Genomic DNA, 21,579 nt, shown 5'->3' with positions numbered 1-21,579 from the left:
TTGCTCCCTCAGGTTGAAGAGGCCTGCAGGGGACTCTATAACCTGATACATAACAGTTCAAGCATAAGGCATCACACATATCACACATGATCCGTCCAGACACCATTTGATGGATTAACTCATTGATGAGGTTGGAGCCCTCAAGTTCCGATCATTGCCTAAAAGCCCCAACTCTGCATCTTACTGTATGCCATCTTGGAAGCAGCTGTTACCAGACAAATGAACCTGCTGACAGGTTAATCTTGAACTTCCCAGCCTCCATGACTACAAGAAAGTAAAATTTTGCTTTTATAAATTACCCAGCATTGGGTATTTTGTTACAGCAGCATAAATTATCTAAGACAGTCTCTCTTCTTAATTTTAATCATTTTCCAATGATTGCACTGCATTTTGAAGATGAATAATAAGGTGGTATGCAAATGTTAGTGTTATCTCTAATTCTAAAAGATTCATGTCTTTTTCTTGCCTTAGTTCATTCCATCTCAGTTTTTAGATTTAAGTAAATCCAGATTGCAACATTTCAGGATGAGAACCTTGGTGTCTTATGCTTGGAGTGTCATGTGTCAGGACCTCCACAGGCCACAGTTCAGGATTAGCTAGGTTCTGGCTGGATCCCACTTGAAGAGCAATACTCTGGCTGGCCCAAGTGATTCTCTGTCCAATGAAGTCCAGTGTGAAACTGCTGTGTCAAATCTAAGAAACCCAAATTAAGAGGGAAATAGGAGAGCAAATAACAAGAACAGAGAATGGGGAAGTTGTGGAACAAGAAAGAAAAAATTGAGAATGGGCAAAGGGGTGTAAGTGAGGGGGTCAGAACTGAGACTCTATAAGATAAGAATTGGAGCTCTCTTGTATTGGCTGAGAAATCCCAATATTATTGCCTGGACACTATTGGAAGCCAAAGATGATATGAACAAATTTTGGCAAATGAATGTCATTCACTAATTAGGCAGTGTCTGAGTTCTAGAAGTTCTTAGAGCTTCTTTTACTTTCTGAGATATTGTCAGTGGTGCTGCCATGCTTGTCCTGGACCTGTGAGCTTTTCTCCCCTTATTAAGTCCATGAGAGGTGTTCCTACTCCCTGTGCCCCTGTCACTGGGCAGCTCTCTTAGTGTCCCAGCCTCAGCACCCTGCCTGTACCAAGCCTACTCCCTGAAAATGGGTCTCACCATCCAAATCCAACACCATCACACTGTTGCTGACCTTCTGTCTGACATGCTGCAGAGTTCCCCAGAGGGGTTATCTAGAACTCACATACAGGTTATTCTCTTGTTTCAGAATAACCTCAGATACTGCTTGTGAAAGTTGAATTCCTGGGACTTGCACAGGATCCATAGCATTAGAATATTTAGGCACAGAAATGCACATTTGCAATGAGCTGCCCAGGTTATCCCCGTGGACAGCAAAGTCTTAGAATGACTTTTCTAGGCAGCAGTTCTCAAAGTGTGGTCCCTGTTATCCATGGAAAAATGTTAGAAATGCAAAATTTCAGTTCTCATAGAGATCTCCTGAGTCAGAAACTCTGGAACTGAGGCCCAATATTCTGCGTTTTATAAGGTCTGAGGTATTGTGAGGCACATTTGTGTGAGAACCACTGGATTAAGGCACGGGTTCCCAGCCTGGGCTGCACACTGAAAACATGTTAGAAAATACCCAAGGAGCCTTTAAAAGCTACCAAAGCTCAGAGATCATGGTTTAATTAATCTGGAGGAAACTGGTCAGTTATTTTTTGCATATATGTGCTGTATTTATTTATTTATATAGACTTTGCTTTTTTAGAGTAGTTTAATTTCTCAGCAAAATTGAGCAGAATTTCCCATACACCTTCCCCCACCATGTATGTAACCTCCCCCTTAGGAACATTCCTCACCAAAGTGGTCTGTTTGTAACAATTGATGAACTGACATTGACCCAGCATAGCCATCCAAAGTCCGCAGTTCACATTTGAGTTCACCCTTGGTGTTGGTTCTGTGTTTAGACAAATGCATAGTGACAAGCATTCAGTTTTATAGTATCATACAGAGTAGTTTTCCTGCCTTCAAAATCCTGTGGGCTCTGCCTGCTCATCCCTCCCTCTCCACTAATGCCTGACAAGCATTGATCTTTTGGAGTCTTGGCAATTTGAGGCTCTTTCAGAGATGAGACTCAAATAAATGCACAGCCAGAGATGGGAACTGCTGGTCTAAAACAATGGTTCTCCAGGGACAGTTTTGCATCCTAGGAGATGCTTGGCAGCGTCCAGAGACATTTTTAGTTTTCACATCTGGTTGTTGGGGGGGGGGGGCTGCTACTGGCATCTAGTGGGGAGAGGCTAGAGAAGCTGCTAACCATCCTAAAGGACAACCCCTGACAACAAAGAGTTACATAAGCTGAAATGTTAATGGTGCCAATTTGAGACACCCTAGTCTAGGGAACCAGTCATACCCAAGAGTCCAAGCTCCTAGACTTAGTTTTTCAAAAAGGTCTATGTTTTCTGTATATTATTTCATTTTCAGAAATAAAAGACACTACCTCTGGCTTAATCATCCCTACCTATATGACAACACATATAGATTCACTTACATACAATAACATTTGCACTCATAAAAAGCAGCCCTAATCCATAGGCACACACATGTACACATGTTTTCCTGTACATACGTGCTGACAATCATACTTACTAAACCTCAGCCACACAGTCCAGAGTAACTCACAATCATTGAAAACACACACACACACACACACACACACACACACAGCTCATGCTGATAGCCTCATTCATTGCAGGCAAGGGCCCCAGGGTCGCCCATAGTTCTCCTGCCTTCCCATCCCCATTCTCCTTTTGTCTTAACTGAATTATTGGCCTTCAGAGGCCTGAGTGTTGAGCCTGACAAGAGGACACTCCCGCACGAAGGTCCTGGCTGCCTGTCCTTGGGGTGGCAGCTAATCAGGCTGGGTGAGGGTAGAGCCTCTGCAGGGCACTGTTCCTGGGAGAAGCTTGAGGGAATAGTGAGAAGGGTCTTCGGGTCCCAGTCATTCCAGGAACCTGAGAGGGATGAAGGCAGGGAGAGGAAAAGAAGCTAAGCTGACAACCAGGTGGCTCAGGGGAGGGGAAGGGTGAGGTTCAGACAGGTCTGTGCTGAAGCACTGAAGGGAACACACTGTCACCACCATCAGCATCTGGGGCGTCCTCAGCACCTCCTCAGACTCAGGCAGAAATACAATATGCTAAAGGCCCACTTGACACTGTTAGGACCCTTCCACAAGCATCATAAAAGACTGTAGTGGAAGGAACACTGGTTTTAAGGAGAAAGATAGACCAAGTTAGGATCCTAAGTGACTGTTTTCTGGCTGTGTAATCATGGTCAATTTCCTAAACTCTCTGATCCCTGAAGCTCTTCTGTGAGAGGTGGAGATAACAATACCTTCTCTTTAGGCTTTGTAAAGGTGATCTGTATATATTTCTCACTGCCTGGCATTGAGTATGCTCTTGAGAGTGCTAGATCTCTTCTATAACCCTTCCTATTTTGTAGATACTTTACATTACTTCATGAATGTCTAGTCTCTATAATTATTTTTTCTTACAAAAATCATTAACATTTCATACTTTGTTGAATTGGAAAACATTCTCAGAAAAAGAACTGGGTCAAAAGTTATGACCCTTTTGATAATCTTTCAGATTTATTTTTAAAGTAGTTTTCAAATAATCCATATAAAGATCTGGATTCCCACCAACCGCCAATGGGTGTCACTCAAAGACATGGGGCCAAAAAACCTTTTTGTATGAAGATGTTCATTTCAGTATTATTCATAAACAACCTAATTATATAATAGGAGGATAACCACTGACTTAACTTAATCAGGCAGCATGTAGGCAAATAAGCAATTAATGTCAAACCATGGATGAGACCACTTCTTGATAGACTGTCAATCAGCCATTCAAAATAAGAACAAATACTAAGTACTAAAATTGAAAAAAAAAAAACCCACAGGATCAAATGAAAAAGAGAATATTTAAGCTGATACTTAAAAATTGTCGCGATGTAGTAATGCATATGTATCTGAATAGAATTTTAGACAACACTTTCAAATAAAGCTTCACAGACTTTTTCTATAGAAGGCCGTGCAGTACATACTTTGGGTTTGGGCTTTGCAGGCCATATGATCCGTCACAGTCACTCAGCTCATATGTACACTATGAAAGCAATCAGAGGTGATGTGTGAATGAATGAAAGTGGCCATGTTCCGATAAAACTCCATTTTAAAAAACACAGAACTGGTGGGATTTGGTCCTTGGACCAGTGTACCAACCACCATGTTAAGGTGAAAGTATTATAAATCCATGAAAAAAATTAAACTTCCTTTTGTGGGCTTCACCATATGATCATCTTTTGGCAATTTAAGAAAAAAGATGAGTATATAATATGAAAAAGGGCAAAAGCCCTACCTTACTTTAGTGATTTACAGAAAGAATGTTAGAGTCCTAAAGACATATGAAAAATGAAATTTTTTAAAAACCCTAAAATATTCAGTGCTTATAGAAATATAGTCAAATAGGCACTTTATTACAGTACCAGTGGAAAATAAATTGGCATCCCCTTTCTGGTTACAAAATTGTTAACATGCCAAGACTTTTCCAATTGTTCAAAGCCAATAATTCCCATTTCTTAGAACCTGTCATTAATCAATAATTTGAGCTATGGAAAGAGTTTATTGTTATTTATTACAGCAAAAAATATTGTAATCAACAATATGGGAATAGTTAATTATAACGGACTGATAAAATTATGATTCCATAATGAAATAAAATGTACGCTTAAAGTAATATTTTTCAAGCAAACATAGCCGGAGAAATCCTGAAAACAAGTAATGAGAGTTAATTGTATTGAATATTAAAACAAAAGTTAGAGTAATTAAGTTAATGCGTAATGTGTCTTTCAATAAACAGAATGGAAAAGGATAGAAGGTTTAGCAATAAACCCCAAAGCATGTGGAAATTTATTATATCTTATGGGTAGCATTTTTGGTCAGGGAGAAATAAGTATTTGTTATGCAATAAACAGTGCACCTGGCTGGCTATTTGGAAAAAAAATTATTCCCACTTCCTACTTTCCAAATTAATTCCATGTAAAAGAATTAAATTAGAAATAAAAACCTACAAATGTACCTGAAAATATTAGGGAGTTAAAAAATATAAACTCAGAGTAAACCTCTTAAAATATGAGACAAAAGCCATAAATACTTTGGCTATAGGATAATATATATCTTAATTTTTCTAAACTTACTATATCAGAAAATTATCAAAAATTTAATTGCGTACTGTGGGGGAGGGTATGATAAAACTTGTCCCCCTACATATTGCCATATCAAAACTTGGCAATATCAACTTAAATAAAAATTCACATATCCTCTGACCCAACAAAAATTCACTTTAACATATTTATTTAAATATAATTGTATATTTTAATGCAATATGTACAAGGTCATTATATATTTCAATACTCCTTATAATAGCAAAAGACTGGAAATAACAACGTTAAATCTGTTAAAAAGGGGAATTGTTAAAAGTGTTATGCAAATTATATGCATATTTGTAAAATATGGGAAAACTAAGAACGTTAACCAATGCTCTATTCTTTTTTAAAAATATTTTTTAGTTGTAGATGGACATGATACCTTTATTTGTTTATTTTTTATTATTTTTTATTGATTATTCAAAACATTACAGAGCTCATGATATATCATCTTTCATACATTAGTTATTTGTTTATTTTTATGTGACGTTGAGGATCAAACCCAGTGCCTCACATGTGCTAAGCAAGCAGTCTATCACTGAGCTACAACCCCAGCCCCCAATGCTCTATTCTTACTGATTTGGAACTACCACAGGATATTGGTTAAATGAGCAGGAATAGTAGAAAAATGTACATATTGTGCTAAAATTTTATGGAGGAGAAAAAGAAAATGTGTACCTGTAATAAGTGAAATCTGTTTCTGGAAGGAGATAAAAGAAACTTGTAAAAGAAGATGCATGTGGGGAGGAGAAATGGATAGGTGGGTAGAGTAAGGGGAAATAACTTAATTTTCATTACATATCCTTTTGAACTTTTCTTGGCGGGGGTATTGGGGCTTTAAACCAGGAGCACTTTACTACTGAGCCACATCCCCAGATCTTTTATTTTATTTTTTAAAATTTTGAGAATGGGTTTTGCTAAATTCCTGAGGCTAGCATTGAAATTGTGATCTTCCTGTCTCTGCCTCCCCAGTAGGATTATAGGCATGCACCACCACACCCGGCCCCCTTTGTACTTTTTGAATATATATATACATATATATATATATATGTATATATATATACATATATATATATATATGTATATATATATATGTGTGTGTGTGTGTTCTGTACCACTGAGCTACAACCCCATATATAATATTAAATATATTATATATGTATATACATATATATGTATACATACATATATAAATATTATAATTTATGTATACATACATATATATATATATATATATATATATATATACACACACATATATATATGGCTGTTGATCAGCCATTCAAATAATAAGAATAAATGCTAAAATTGGAAAAAACTCATGATCAAATGAAAAGAGAAAATATAATATATATTTATATGTATTATATATTTAATATATATTATATATATTTGCCTATTTAAAACATATTTTTCAAATAATATAACATAGGAAAATATGTTTTAACATCTTCTACTACTTTACTTGTTGGCTAAGAAGCATCTATAACTTAACATCTCCAAAACCGAACTCTAGATTCTTCTCCCAGAATCGGCTCTCTGCCATTTCCTCTCTTGGCTTCATGGTTGATCCACTTTTGTAGGCCAAAACACTTGGAGTTATCCTTGACTTCTCCTTCTCTCACACCCCATATCCAGCTCCAGCAACACTGGCTTTCTTGCTCTAGAAAATGCCAAGTGCGTCTGGACTTTGGGCCTTTGTTGTGCTTGTCCTATCCTGCCAAGGCTCTTTCCTGCTGTGTGCTTTCTCCTTTTCTCCTCCAAGTCTAGGTCCATATTTCATCTCAGTGAAGGAAGCAGCCCTCTGCCCAGCACTCCTGACCCACTTTTACTTTGCTTAAAAATAGCACAGGGTATTCATTACCCCTTAATATAATGTATAATTTCCTTCCTTTCATACTGTCCATCTCTTCACACTTAACTACGCTTTGTGAGGGCATTAATTTTTGTCTATTTTGGGCTTGGCTACTTCCCTGGTGACAATGTCTGGCACCTAACAAACTCACAATACATATTTGCTGAGAAAATAAATGAATCAATCAATTAATATAATGAGAAAATAAATGAATCAATCAATTAATATAATATAATCAATTAATTGCTGAGAAAATAAATGAATCAATCAAACAATTTAAAATTTCACCTACAGCACAATTATTGTCTTGTAAAAATGCATATATTTATAAACAGTTGCTTTTTTTTTTCTTTTCCTGAAAGATGTTCTATTTGGGCATTTGTGATATTTTGTTTCTTCCCCTTCCCTGTGAAAGAGTATTCTGGCATTCCTTGCTTGACCTTTTCTCCTCCCCCAACTGGCAGGGAAGGAGTGTGTCTGCTAGTTCACAGAATTCTGGCGGGATTGGGGAATGGGTAGAAAGAAGAGCTGAAATTCAAGGAATGAAACAAGGTTCATTACTTTAGTAGTGGGAATGGGAACTGAGCTCTTCGAAGAGAAAGGAAGCTTTAAGGAGAAGGAGGAAGAGGAAAAGGAGAGAGAATACCTTGATATTGATATGGACCACAGTGGTTTTTTTTGTTGTTGTTGTTGTTTGTTTATTTGTTTTTGTTTTTGATGGTAGCTGAGAAGGAGGAGTTAGGGGCACTTGGGGAATCTGCAGAACCTTGAAGGCATTTAGGGAGTGGGATTGGGAAAGGCATTTAAGAAAAAAAAAATTAGTTGTGGTTGGACGCAATACCTTTATTTTTATGTGGTGCTGAGGATCCAACCCAGGGCCTCGCACATGTTAGACGAGTGCTCAGCAGCTGAGCTACAACCCCAGCTGGGGAAAGGCATTTTTAAAAGTCTCTATGGATTATAAATTGTATTCCCTTTGCTTTTCTTTGGCAATCTCCAGTGAAAATCTTAATTGCTTTTGATTATTTTCAGACAGTGATGGTTTTTTGAACATAACTGTTCTGGGACTGGAACACTTGGATTCCTAGCTTTTTTTTTTTTTTTTTTTTCAGGGGGAAGAAATATACAGTACTATTTAAAATGGCTTGTTTAGGGTGGTTGTTTTATGTGATATTTTTATTCTTTGTATTTTTTTCGACCTTTCCTACTTTCTGCATTGTAAGTGGATTGATTCTGTATCAGAGAAGAGCATGCTCTAACCATTTCCGTTCCCCTTAGCCTTTCAGAGTCTCTCTGCTGCAGGCAGTGGCAGCCTGACTCATCCACGCACAGCCTGCAGGCTGGCGCAGGGAAAGTGAGCCTGTGTCACTGCAGTCACTGTCAGCTTATGACCATTGCTCAGGTTTCTTTCCCTGGGACCTCCACATGACTCTCACTGTGGCTGGCTCTGTCCTGTGCTTGCCTCAGGCTCCCTGGTAATCACACTGCCTGGCTATATTGGATACGGTCCCTGGTCTTATCTCTGGCTTGGACCTAAATCGATAGCTGGGTCTACACTCTCCTGCCCTCCACCCCTGGTGTAGTTTGGTTAATAACTGGGCTCATCTGACTTATGCACATAGAATCTTTGTTTTATTTTTTCATTTTATAAAATTCCATCATGGAAGTTCAGCTGAGGCTACTCTTCCAGGCCTTAAGAGAGAATAACTTTGTGCTGCCTGCTACCCAAGGGATGACCAATTTTCTGGTTTGTTCCGGATTCAGAGGGTTCTTGGGACACGAGGCTCTTCTGTGCTTGAACTGATAAAGTTCCTGGCAAATTAGGATGAGTTAATAACTGCCGCCTCCATAGGGGCTAACCACAGACTTTGACTGCCCTGTTCCAGTCAACTGTTGACTTCAGCCATCACTGTTATAACCGTGTCTTCTGTGCCACAGGTGCCCTCCTAGATCATGGCAGGAAGCAGTCTAAAAGGCAGGACTTGTTCTCCACATTTGTTGCTCCAAAGGATGTGACAAAACTGTGGAGGTAGGGACAAAGGGTCCTTGGAGAACACCGATGTCATGGGCTCCGTCAGTAGAGAAGCATGGCCCAAAGGAAGCCTCATGTAGATGCTCCTAGGGGTCTTGTGCTCAGACACTGCCCCTGGTCCAGGTCTACATGGCATTTCCCCTGGGAGACTGCAAACAAGGGCCACATCTCCACAAACAGATTGGCTCTTGGCTTGCAGTTCCTGGAAATTTGCATATCCTGAACCTCCTTTGGGAGAAGAGAGGTTTTTTAGACAAGATTATTTTAAAAATACAAGGCTCTCACAGGACCCAAAAGCACAAGCTCACAGCTTCTAACTAGGTTAGCTAAACAAGGACGCTCCTTGGAGGGAACCGCAAGCATCGACTCTATTTTAGGCATTTCGGAGGAACACTGGTGTTCATGACTTCTACTGGATAGCGCGGCTATTTAGGGACAGTTATTTTTGCTGAAATATTTGCTGAGTATTTTTATAAAATACTTTAAAGGTGAAAAAACAAAACAATTTCTGTAGGAGCCCCTAGAAGAGGGTGGGAAGGAGGATGGCAATCAAAATAGTGTTGCATTTGTGTGGTGATGACACCTTCAATACGGTCTCTTCAGAGTGAAGAAAGGAAGAGCCAGAACAGAGATGGCAGCGTAAATTTGGTATAACAACATTCTTTTCAGCTTGCTGTGTCTGCTGGCTTTCCCGTACTTCCATTTTCCCAGGCATTCCAAAGGGTCGCTCTGCTTCTATTTGGGAGAAAGTAGGGTTTCTGGGAGCTGTGGATGCATTCAGGTCCTGGGATTCTGTTTTCAGGCAGTTTGTCCAAGATGGTTTCCAGCCACCCAGACCATTGTCATTGTGAGGTCACTTACATTCCTGCTTCTCTGGAAAAGACAGTCTCAGCAGATTTGGGTGTCATAGAGGAAATGTGGCACAGTCCAGATCTTTATTCTGCACTCTACTGTAAAAACATTTGGGGGTCTTAAGAAAACACAAAACAATTTCATTCAATTTCTGAGGGTGGGATCTAGGTATGGATTTTTTTTTTTTTTTTTTTTTTTTTAGCCCCAGGTGATTCTAATGGACAACCTGCATCAGAATTACTGCTTCGAAATTCAAATTTAAGTGTGCATTAAGGATCATCTGGAGATTTTGTTATCTTGATCCAGTAGGTCTGGAATGGGGCCCAAGATTCTGCATTTCTAACAAGTTCCCAGGTGATGCTATTGCTGGTGGTGTCACACACTGATTTGCAAGTAGTAGACCAACTGCTGGGGACATGAAGGTTTCTTCTGTTGTTGATAACTAACTGCAGTTTTTAGTAAGCCTAAGTTTGCGATTTCTCCATCTATATGAAATGTGAACTGGACCAAATCATTGCTAAGGGCCTTTTAAGCGCAGCCTTCCTATGATTTCAGGGTTGTTGGACAAGAGTGTGTTGGAACTGGGCACGGTAGCACATGCCTGTAATCCCAGCTGCTAGGGAGGCTAAAGCAGGAGGATCACAAGTTCAAATCCAGCCTTAGCAACTTAGTGAAGCCTTAAGCAACTTAATGAGACCCTGTCTCTAAATGAAATATATAAAAAAGGGCTGGGTGTGGCTCAGTGGTTAACCCCTGAGTTCAGTCCCCAGAACCAACAAAAATGAAATAACAACAACAAAAGTGTGTTGGAGTTGGTTGTAACAGCTTTGAGAACTGATTAATAAGTTTTTTGGAATTTTCTCAGCCTGTCAGAACACAGCTTTTATTTTAAAATTGTTATATAAACTTAGAATTTAAATAAATAAAGTCTACTAAAATAAATACTCAAAATTCATCTTTATGAATATTTAATACATTTTACTATTATGTATCATTACTATTTTATCATTACTTGTAGATTGTATGTCACATACCCTTTATATAAGCTTAAACTTTGATATATATGAGGTATACATATATACACATACATGTACATATATATGTATATATATTTTGAATATTAATCCTTTGTTAGAAGAGTAGCTAGTAAAAGATTTCCTCCCATTCTATGAGCTCTTTTTTCATAGTCTTGTTTCTTTTGCTGTGCAGAGCTTATTAATTTAATGCCAACCCGTTTATTAATTCCTGGTATTGTTTTCTGAGTTTTAGGAGTCCTATTAAGGAAGCTCTTGCCTACACCTAGGTTGGAGTTTGACCCTACATTTTCTTCTGGGAGTTGCAAAGTTTCGGTCAACTTCCTAGGTCTTTGATCAATTTTGAGTTGACTTTTGTGTAGGGTGAGAGAGAAATATCTAGTCTCATTCTTATATGTATGGATATTCAGTTTCCCTAAGCATCATTTATTTAAAAGGCTGTCTTTTCTCCAAAATATGTTTTTGGTGCCTTTGCCAAGGATCAGAAAGCCGTATCTGTGTGTGTGTTTGTCTCTATGTCTTCTGTTCTATTCCATTGGTCTACATGGCTGTTTTTATGCTAGTTTCATGATGTTTGGGGGTATTGTGATTCTTTCAGCATTGCTTCTTTTGTTCAGAATTTCTGTGGTTACTCTGGGGTGGATTTTTCTTTCTTTCATATGGAATTTTGGGCTTTTTTTTCTATTTTTGTGAGGAACATCATTGGTAATTTGATGAAAACTGCATTGAATCTAAAGATGTCTTTTTGTATTATGGCCATTTTAATGATATTAATACATGAACATGGTATGTCTTTCCATTTTCTAGTGTATTTTTCTAAATTCAAGTTTTTGTGTCAATTTACTATGTAACAAAGGTAATCCTCATAAAAGTGAAAAAAGATAAATTCTTCTAAAATTTATATTGGGGAAATGAGTTTGTCATTTGGAACACAATTGATCTCAATACAATCTAGTTAATTGTATAAAATAAATACTAGGTGAGTAAAAATCTAATTGAAAAACAACAATTATAAGATTTTCACAAGAATGTCAGAATCTTTTCAGTCTTTAGCTCAGAAGGCTTCTAAGCATGATACAGAAGGCTACAATTTTAAAACAAAATTTAGGCAGTTTTAGACTACTTAAATTAAAAACTTTTTATGTCAAAAGTAAAGAAAGTAAAACCAAATACAAATAAAAACTTAAAAAATATTTGTAATATGTATACCAGATTAAGGATAAAATATAAATACAGAGAAAGGTTTAAAAACTAATAAGTCAAATAGAAAAGTGAGAATGGATTTGAACAACCAACTCACACAGAGACACTTAGACATATATATTCAACCCCAATAACTTGCAAATATATGAGAATTTATCAAAATTATAAAATGAAAAAAAATGAAGTCCCCTTTTTGTTCCTGCCAGATTGTTAGGGTTAAAAATATTGATAGTGTCCAGAATTGGCAAGAGTGTAAGAGAACGGTTAGTGTCACTCCCTGTTGGTGGGAGCATAAATTTTTATAACCATTCAGTAGAGTGGTTTGGAAATATTTCTTACATTAATAGAAATTATTGTCCTTTTGTTTATTCAGCAATTTATTTTGTAGATATTTACTCTGAAAGATTAGTTGGACAAGGACACAGAAATATAATTCTCATTTATAATGAAAAAAATTAGAAACAACCAAAATAGACATGCCTTGCAGATTGGTTAAATAAATTATAATACATTTATACAATGGACTATTATCTTGTCATTAAAAGCCACATGTCACTAATATGGCATTATGGAAAAATGTGGATGTGTAACCGATGTGATTCTGCAACTTGTATTTGGGGTAAAAATGGGAGTTCATAACCCACTTGAATCAAATGTATGAAAGATGATATGTCATGAGTTATGTAATGTTTTGAACAACCAATAAAAAAGCCACATGCATACTATATTCATTGACAGGAAAAGATTTTTATTATATAATATTTCACTAAAAGTATGTTACGATACCACCTTACATAATTTTGTATACATTTAGTAAAGCAGAAACTTCTGGGAAAATATTTCCTCAAATGTAAACAATAGTCAGCTCTGAATTGTAGAATTTCAAGTGATTAACTTTTATCTTTGTACTTCTCTGGCTTTTTGAAATTTCTTTTATGGTGAAGTATCATACTGATATGTGTGTGTGTGTGTGTGTGTGTGTGTGTGTGTGTGTGTGAGAACCAGAAATTGAAACCAGGGGCACTTAACCACTGAACCATATCCTTAGCAACCCTCTTTTTAAAATGCACCACTGTTCCCAGCATATACTCATTTTTTTCCAAAAAGTTATTTTTGGTGTGGAAAAGAGGGGTGGATTTGGTAAAGCTGTAGGTTAAAGGTAATTCATATCTTTAAATGAATTCAATTTTATACAAGGAAGAGTAAAATTGAATCATGTACTTAATATAAATGTACTTAATATAAAAAGCTAAGAAACAAACAGTAAAAGAAACTTAAGGAAAACAGGAACATGTGATTAATAGAGATAAAAGTAAACTAAAGTGAATTAAAAATATAAAATGTTATTAACAAATATAAAATATCTCATAGAAAGAAAAACAACAAAATAGTGAAGCTCCCACCACATCTTATTAAAAGAGAATAGCCAACATCAGTAATAACAAAAGAGTATATGATATCAAAAAGAAAACTTTCCAATTTGCCTCTCAAATTGGTATTTTAAAAATATAGTATTACCATTAGTGTCCATGAGGGGTGTATCCTTATACATTGATACCATATTTCAGAGAGCAATTTGACAATTCTTATTCAAAACCCCAAATGTTTTTTTTTTTTAACCTGTTGAGTCAGAATTTTACTTTCAGGTATTTACGTAAAGGAAATAATCATGAGATAGATAGATAAAAAGATAGATAGGTAGATAGATAGACACATACATACATACATACATAAATGGATGGACTGATGGGGAGGAGAGACAAAGAGATGGATAGGGGAGGAAAAAGAGAAAGAAAGAGTCCTAAGAATAATATATGGATAATAGTGATTATTTTGGAAAGGGAAATTGTTTAGCATATATACATTTTTCTAATGACTTTTGAGTCAAACACTAACAGAAAAATGAGTAAAAGATATAAATTGGTAATTTTACAGAAAGATAGACAATAAACATTTTTACAAAATTCAACCTATTAATAAAAGAACTAAAACAATGACTTGATACATTTTAAAAACTATAAAATTGGCATCTTTCTTTAAGGATGGGACTCCACATGGATGAGGGTGCATTTAAGTATGAGTAAGCAGTAATGAAAGTTGGCACAGTTTTGCAATCTGTTTCAAAAGTATCAAGATTTTGTATTCCCTTCAGTTTACAACTGCAAATATTTTGCTTTAAAGAAATAATTCTGAAATTTGAGAAAGGTCAACTAAAGATTCCTCATTGCAGTATTATTTAAAATAGAAACTGTGAAACTTTAACTTAATGGATAGAATTGATTAAAGAAATCCTGGATTATGTATACTCTAAAATATAACACAGCCTTTAGCAGTGGAGTAGAAGAATAGCACATAATGATGTGGAAGTATGTTGGAGATTTAAAAAACAAGTTGAGAGCTTTATAGCTGATGTTTTAAGGAAGAAAAGGAGGTTACAAGATGAATAACATGTGCTCCATTGTTTAATTCTACTTGTGTCAATCATACTTTTATTATTTTTTATACATATCGTCTCTTTTTCTTGTATATCTGCATTTTGCAAATTTTTAATAACAAGCATGTGACAATCTCATTATCAATATTTCATTTATTTTCTTGCTAACAGAACTCTAATTTGTTTGGGATGGCATTAAGTCAGACCAGGGAAAGGAAGTGTTCCCTGGTCTTAGCCCATCATAACAATCTTGCTTTCCATATTCCCAGAATCTCTTGATTATGACCTATTTCAAATGAAAAGATTCAAAGAGAAGTTGGCTGGAGAAATTTAGCCAATGTAACTGGCTCCACCCTTTCCTTTTTTTCTTTTCAGAATGTGGACATTGTGCTTGGAGCTGTCAGCAGCCTTCCAATAAACTTAAGATAGAGACCATGAGCATCACTGCTAGTCTTGAAAGTTGTGAGCATCTGAACTTCATGACCCACCTTCAGACATTTTGGTGTGTAAGAAAACAACCCCCTTTCTAGAGGTGTGTTATGCAACATTCTGCCTACAGTTAACAATAGTATATTATACAGTTAAAATTTTGTTATGAGAGTAGAGCTCTGGTTAATTGTCCCTACCAGAATTTTTAAAAAAATAAAGGGAAAGAGGAGAAAACAAGCCCCTCTTTGTATAAGATGAGATTTTCTGTTACTTGCAGCACTGCAGGCTGATTTAAATGAGCCATAAAAAAAATTGGAGGAAATGAAATTTTAAATGAAAAAAGTGGAATAGAAGGACTTGAAGAATAAGCCTATCTTATTTATATTTTCTAGAATACATGTGTAATACATTTGTGATAAAAATACAGTACAGGCTATTTTTAAGTTTTATGATGGTCTGGAACACATCCGATTGCACATGCTGGTCTTAGGAGACCCGGCAGCCCTGGTGCTGTATCGATTTGTTGTGTAATCTTAGGAAAAACACCTTATCCTTTTAGGATTTGGCCTCCCAATGTGCGTCAAGTCAATGAATCTGATGGCTCTCAAGGCTCCTTGCTAACAGCTCTATCTAAAGAGCTCTGTGCTCACCCTGAGTCTTTCTCCTCCCTCTGGACAAGAATTGACTGAAAATAAACTCTGCACAGGCAAACCGTTCAAGAATGGAAAATAAACACTTCCACTAACCTAAAACAGTGCAGAGGGAACCATGTCACCAAGGATCATTTTCTTTTTCGTTTCAGAATACCATTTTATGCAATTCTCTTCTAATCCAAGTACCTGTATTAAGGGTGATGGTAACCTAACCCTCCTCCAAATCTCCCAAACAAAGCTTACATCCCATCACATTCTTTTAGAATTCTCTTATTGAGAAGCCCCAAGTTTCCCAACGTGTGTCCTCCCTCATGGCAACAAGTAATACAGTTAATTTTTTCAACTACAGGTATATTCTTGGTAGTCGATAGCTGGAGGGCATTGGCAATACTGAGTATTAAAATTTTTATTTTTATTATTAGCAATTATTTAAAAATATTGTTGTTTTTATTAATCTAGTATGTCAGGTACATCCCTGAGGAAGCAGCTGAATGCCCAACATCAAGCAGACTTGGGATAGGTTGGAAAAGTCTTTTGTATGACATGGGTGGCATGTAACAGCATAACACTAATTCTCTCTCTTCCTCTCTCTCTCTCTCCAACACACACACACACACACACACACACACACACACACACACACACCCTCTCTAAGGAGATGCTGATGGATCTTTAGAAGATCCCTCTGCAGAAGCAATGTTTCTCTCCTGTTCATAACTGAATATCCAGCCCACAAAAGGAGGCAGATCATATAGCTCAGACTCAATGGTAATTTTTGCCAAAAAATTTTCAAACATCCTGCAAGGCTTTAAGTTTGATTTGAATACTCTCAGATCAAGCAAACAAACATAGCTAATACATACAGAGGCTTACTCTCTACCAGACACTGCACTGAGCGTCTTACATGCCTTAATTCAGCTGTCTCCAACCTAGTTATGTAAGGTGGATGCTGTGATTAATTCCATTTTGTGGAAGGGGAAACTGAGGCACAGAAAGGATTTTTTTTTTTAGTGTCTCACCAGAGATCTCATGGCTGGCAAAGGGTAGAGTTGGGATTTAAATACAGGCAGTTTGCCTTCAGGGTCTGTGCTCTTAATCAATACATTGTACTACCTTGTAGTACAAAACAAAGATATAGAGGATACTAATGTGCAATTAACTTTTCAGGAAGACTGGTGTTATTTGAATACAAAAATGCAGAATGTGTACATTTTTCTTCATTGAGTATGAGGGAAAATGTTTATTGGGTATTTTAATGGTCATATAAGTAGGCCATTAAAAATATAAATTATGTAGATCATATAATTTGACCACAACAAAATAACATTAGATATAAACAGTATAAATAATGGGGGAGAACCCAAAAATGTCAGGAATGAAAGGGGAATATAAGATCAGATTAAAAGTAGATTAAAATTATAAAAGAAGACAATTTGTAACTTTATGAAAGTAGATTTAAACACATAAAAGAAGTACACTCTTTTTCTAGGCAAATATAAATTACCCTAAATGAATTCAAGAAAATGACAGACATTACTGCTTTTTAAAAGGGGAAAAATGACCTATCCTTCTATAATCAATCAAACCCAGATGGTTTTATAAGTATGCTCTAGTAAAACTTCAATAAACAGATAATTATGTTAATGGTTTGAATTTTCCAAAGGGAAATCCTAGAATTTAAAAAAAAAATCATCCCATAAGGCTTGCATAGCTTTGTCCCAAAGCTAAGTACAAACTCATCATTCCTATAAAAACAATTTATTAATACAAATGGAAAAAAATCTCATTGGTATGAATAAAGGATTCTGATACATTTGTATAAAAGAACATATGTGGACTAAATAGAGTTTATTTGGGCACCATAGCATGATGTAATTAAAGATAACATCTCAATCAGTGTGTAGAAGAGTGGATTTTTCAGAATTGGTGTGGGGACAGTAGAATTCTCAACTGTGTCAGATCCCTACCTTACCCTATGTACAAATACAATTTTCAGATAACTGGTAATCTAAACAATGAGTATCTCAAAGCTATAATTCACTAGAACAGTTAGGGAAGTATACTTGTGATTCTGGTATAGGAAGCCTCCCTAAGCAAGATGGAAAGTTCAGAAGCCCTGAAAGAAAAGACTTGCAAACTCCACTCCACAAATCAGCTCTACAGGGGAACACTCCAGAAACAGCATCCTTACAAATAATGGTCACTATGTGGAAACATTTCCAGAGTGATACAATGGAAACATAAATGAAAAGACACACTAAAACCCAATATTCAGAATTTTAAAAATCAATAAAATTGACAGCCCTTCAGTGAATGTGGTAAACAAACAACCAAAAGTGTGTGTGTGTGGATGTGTGTGTGTGTGTGTGTGTGTGTGTATGTGTGGAGGGTGGTAGGAAACACAAACAATATTAGGAATACAAAGAAGGCACAGAACAATTGAGAGAAAATAAAAAATTACAAGGTGACACTATTCATAATTTTGTGCCACTACATTTGAAAATGTAAATGAGGTGGACAATTTTCTAGGCACATATAAATGACTAAAACTGACTCAAGAAGAAGTAGGATTTTTTTTGGGGGGGGGTTAGGACAAATAGAACCAATATACATATCAAGATAGAAATTCAGGTTGCCATCAGGAAATAGATTAATGGGAAAGGCTCTACGGGGGGGGGGGGCCGCTGGGCATTCACTTCCTAAATATAGTGCTGTGTGCTTTGAATAGTATATGACAATCATGAGTTAATTTTGTAAAAACTTAGCTTAAATTTTGGTGAAGGACTCTACAGGAAGTCCCGGGAATGGGTTGGAGGTGGGCTAGAGAACCAAGTAGGCAAAGAAATCCGAAGGTCCGACTGCAGAAACCTGCACTACTAGATGGCTCCCAAGTTTTAAAGGACCACCCTTGGCTTTCGGCTTCTCTGCCTCTCCTTCCCACCCTGTGGACTGATTGATTCATCCTTAGTTCCCAGGGAGTTTATGAAAGGATCTAAGAAAGGCAGGGTTGCAGAAACCACCAAAGGGACAAGAGTTCGAATCCCTGCCCGGTCCGAGACTCGCAAGGTCAAGTCAGACTGTGGAAGGGTCTGCTCGCTTCTCTGGACCCCGAAGTCTGCGGCGCGGGGTCTGTGCGCACCGCCACGCCCCCGCCCGGTGCTCCGCGAGACTCGCGCTAAGTTGCCGAGCTAGTCCGCCGGGAAGCGGCGGCGGGCGCCTTTCCCCCCAGCTGCAGGTAGGCACTTCCCACCCCCGCGGCCCCCTCCTTCCTCACAGCACACACACCCACACAACCCTCTCCCGCCGCGGCTGGAGAGCTGCTCTCAGGCGCCAGCGGGCAGCCGCGCCTCATCAGCCAGTAGAGCCAGCCAAGACCTAGCCGGAGGGCTGGTGCTGCGCAGGAGACCTGCAAACCAGCAGCTTGAAACTGGGGGACAAGCCTCATGTTTCCTTCAAGCTTCTTTCTCTTAACAAAAAGAAAGAAAGAAAAAGAAAATCCTCTGTTGCCACCTCAACTTGGAGGAGCAGGGCGTGATTCGAAGGACTGACGCAGAGGTTTTATTCATGGACCTTGAAGTTAGGGCAAGTCACTCAACAGGACCCGCGAGGCCAGGGGTAGCCCCAGTTCCTGAGCGGGTTCAGCCTGGCGGTGCCCTCTGGCAGCCCACCTGCAGCCGCCAGCGGAGGTTCTGGGCGCCTTCTGACTGTGCTTTGGACGTAATGACACTACCCGTGGTCTGGACCCAGGTGGCCTCGCTTGATGAGTGTCCCTACCAGGTAAGTGCTTCCAGAGGGGTCTCCCCTGGCTGCCTAGGCAGAACCTCAAGCTCCCGAGAAGTAAGTCCACGCTGTTTAGCCTCAGGCAGGAGGCGGGGACTGGTAGGAGAGAGAATGCTTTTATCACAGGAAATTGTGGGAGACTGGAATGGAAGGCGGATTTAAAATATTTTATTTTTGCATTGACGCGTGGGGATGAGATGCGTAGGGGCCTGAATTTTTGTAGGAAATGGTTGCAAAGCGGGGCTGGGTGATAGGCGTCTGGATATTTTTGCAGGAACTGAAGAGGGAGCAAAATCTTAAATTTTTGCAGAAACCTGTGAGAAGTGGGCGGTGAGATGTTATGATCCTGAAAATGCGCACGAAATTGTAAAGAATATGTATCTGGGCATTTCTGAGAAATGGTGGGAGAAGCACTTACCGCCCTGGCTTCACCTGACCCCCATACTCGGCCTTCTCGACGTTGACCACAGACAGTGGCAACAATGGACGCTGACACACCAGGCTACCGCGGCCTCAGCCCCCGACTTCAGCACCTCGGACAGCCCCCTCCCCCTCCCCGGCAGCATAAAGCACGCAGCTAGAGCTGTACAGCCCCGGCTTTTCAGTCCCAGGCCACCAGTGCTGTCTGCGGGGGGCGGATACGTAACACCGCCCCCAGCTTTGCGAGGAAGGGCTCTCGAATAGCAAAAGCAAACGTGGAGCTCAATTTTTGATCTGCTTGTAACTGCTTCCCGTGACTGCAGAAGGAAGAGGCGGAGTATAAAGATAGCCCCCAAGCTTCCAGGAATGCAGCTGAACCGGTGGCCTCCTGGGTTTGGGAAGGTGAATCCCAACTTCCTCAAACAGCTAACATTTATAAAAGGCTGTCCATGTGCCAAGGCCCTGTGCTAAACGCTCTATGGGTTAATTTTTATAGAACCCCATGAGTATACTCTTTATGTACTATTATTATTCCCATTAAACAGATGAAAAAACTGAAGCAAGAGAGTCTGAGAAACTTGCCCAAGAATATACAACCTGAAAATATAGTGGGGGGATATGCCTGAGCAGAATTGCCTGCATGAAATAGCTCTGAACTTAGGAACCAAGTTTGAATGAAAGACATAGATAGCACTTAAAAACGTGTCTTTGAACAAAATTTCTAAACATGTCTGAACTTCAAGCTCAGTATCTGTAAAATTATAATAATGCTTTCCTTGCAGAAGCATTGGGGGCGGTGGTCAAAAGGATCATGTAGGGAGATACATCCAGCGAACTGTTAATTGTGATTGATTGGGTGGGGGGATTGGAAGGGAGGAGGCAGGTAATTGGAAGAGAAAGAGGACTGTTAATGAACACTAGTGGCACACTACAAGGGTCTGGGCTCAGAGCAGGGCTCAGTAGAAGGAATTCAGGATGAGCTTATTTCAGCGTACCAATCCCTTGGACTTTTAAAGGACTTCATTCAGGGTGTTCATGTATTGCGATCATTTGATCATTTTAACAGTCCTGTAAAGTAGGCAGGATTTGGGTTATTTTACTCATAAGGCAAAATGATTCCTGCCTCAAATATTCAGAAACCTAGTAAGCAGAGCTGGGATTAGAATCCAGTTCTCCTGCATCTGTATCCTGAATCCTCCCACTGCAGGCTAGCCCTTCCTCAGTAGTTAGGACTGTGGGGGTAATCACAGAACTATATTTTTATAAGTACTTTAAAAAGTACTTATAAAAGGTACATTTGTATAAGCACTTTAAATATATGAAATTGATGACTTTAATAATTTTCATGTACAGCAATAGCAATCTCATATGAATCAAAATAATCTTTGTTGATTATATTCTGTTCCATGAAGAATTTTAAACAATTTATAAAGCTTCACAAGATGTCAGAAAGCAAAGGACAGACAAGATACAGGTGATAGCCAGAAATAAATGAATATAAAATGTGCATAATATAAAGTCCTAGAAACTTGCTCTGGGTCATTAAGTACAATGAAAGTATATCCCTACACCTTTTTGAGGGGACGTGAGAAACTTTAAAGATGTTTATAAAAG

The sequence above is a fragment of the Spermophilus citellus genome (assembly GCF_964194105.1).
Source record: "Spermophilus citellus genome assembly, chromosome: 4".
Lineage (NCBI taxonomy): Eukaryota > Metazoa > Chordata > Mammalia > Rodentia > Sciuridae > Spermophilus > Spermophilus citellus.
The sequence above is the reverse complement of the archived record's forward strand: the minus strand, read 5'-3'. Positions refer to the sequence as shown.